The following is a 2040-nucleotide window of genomic DNA, read 5'->3' as shown; positions in this document are numbered from 1 at the left end:
ACAATGAAGATACTCAACCACACATATACATATATCTATTCCCCTCAAACCCCTCTCTCATCCAGGCTGGCATATAACATTGATCAGAGTTCCATGTGCTATACAATAGGTCCTTATTGGTTATCTATTTTAAATGTAGCAGTGTGTACATGACCTTCCCAAAGTCCCTAACCAACAACCAAATTTATAAACAAGTTTATATGTTAAGAAGCATAGTCTAGTCTAGAGGCTAGAAGGGGGAAATCACTTGGGTCAATATCACAGACTTAATAGGTAGAAACTTTGAGATTTGAACCCAAAGCAGTGCATCTTTAGAACCTGGTTGCTCTGCCATCTTTTCCCAGGTGCCTAGAAAGGAATCTGAGATTCCTGCTCCAGAGCCAGGGTCTCCCTCCGCTCCACCACACTGATCATACAGGTTGAGATCTAAGGTTCACCAGAATATAGCCTAACCTATCTTTCCAAAATTATCTCCTCTATTCCTTTTAATGTGGTCTATGATTCAGACAACTTTGGTTCTGCAGTTTCCCAAACATTAATTGCATTTGCTCAACGTCTGTCCTGTCACTTAAGTTTTCTTTTTCTATCCCTGAAAACTCCAAATTACCATCTCTAGTGTATACATAAAGGAAAGAGGAAGTTTCTTTAGTTTTTATTTCAAGTTATTTTACCAAAATTTACCAAGATTTCCCTTGTAAAATAGTAAACACCCTGAGCATCCACCTTTTGATATTTAGATACCGTCTAGCGCTCCAGCTACCCAACCCTCCCTTGCAAAGGTAAATATTTAATACATTTTTAGAAAGAACATAAACTGCTGAGCCTACTTTTACTGTGCCAGGAAACTTTCTTGGAACTTTACAGTTAGTATTCCTGTTTCAGAGCTAGCAAGATGGTAGAGACGAGATCCCAAAGCATGTCTCCCCATTTTCAAGGTCTCCCTTGGAGAGAAACAGTACTGCCTGATAAGTTAAAGACTTTTCAGGATGCCATCATTGTCACACTTTACATGTGACTGAACCTCTGACCTATTTGTGACATCCAGTCCCACTCCTTGAAAATGTTTAAAGATGAACCAGGCACATCTTCCCTGTCAGGGCGGCTGCTTGCATGATGAGTTTCTGGAGAGCAGCCAGCCCCACGGTGCTAAGGTCAGGCAAGACGTGTAGGGAATGGATGACAGAAAGCCACCTAATCAGGTGCTATCTGATGAACTGAAGTGAAACACTGTGGACAGAATGGGTCAAACACAGGAGAGGCACACAGTTTCAGCCAAGGCCACAAAGCCGGAACAATCTGGAAAATAGAACTGGAGAATACACAAGCTACCGTTTAAAGATAAGGTGGTAGATTATCAACAAAACTACCATGCGGTTCTTGGCTGGAGGAGGGGAAGGAATCAAAACTATATTTAACAACCAACTCAGTCCTAAACAAGCTACACATTTATTCTTCCCAGAAAGTGATTCTGGCAATGTCTTATTTTCTGTGTCCAAAATTAGTAATAACATGAATAACTGTAACTTTAAAAATGAAGGATATGATTCTGTGTTTTAATACTGAAAAAGCATGACTTTGCACTTGCACTCACCCTATTATATAACAGAACAGTGTGGAGAAAAGAGTATATTTAATGTAAAAGAAAAAACCCTCTGCCCCCGAGAAGTCCAAATTCTAAAAATGACTTAGTCTGCCAACTGTGAAAAAAGCAAGGCTTTGAACATTTCAGCATACCTGGAGTTCATCTCCTCGTCATTCACTGATTGTTACTGTGACTCCCACCATGGGACAGTCTGCATGGCCAGAAATATTAATTACTCCCAGGTGAAAATGGTATTACATTTAATACTCCTTTACTCCTAATCCTACCATTCTCCAAAGTCTGATGAAGGGATGGGCAGCCTTGGGATCTGACGCTCTGATGCTTCAAAAGGTAACACATCCCATTACCACCATAAGCTCCGCTATATTTGGGAAGAGGTCACTCTTTGAAATTCTGTATGCAATTTTGAGCAATAGAATGGTGTTTTTTTTTTTTTC

The sequence above is a fragment of the Muntiacus reevesi genome, chromosome 3 (genome assembly GCF_963930625.1).
Source record: "Muntiacus reevesi chromosome 3, mMunRee1.1, whole genome shotgun sequence".
NCBI lineage: Eukaryota > Metazoa > Chordata > Mammalia > Artiodactyla > Cervidae > Muntiacus > Muntiacus reevesi.
Note: the sequence above shows the minus strand (reverse complement) of the source record.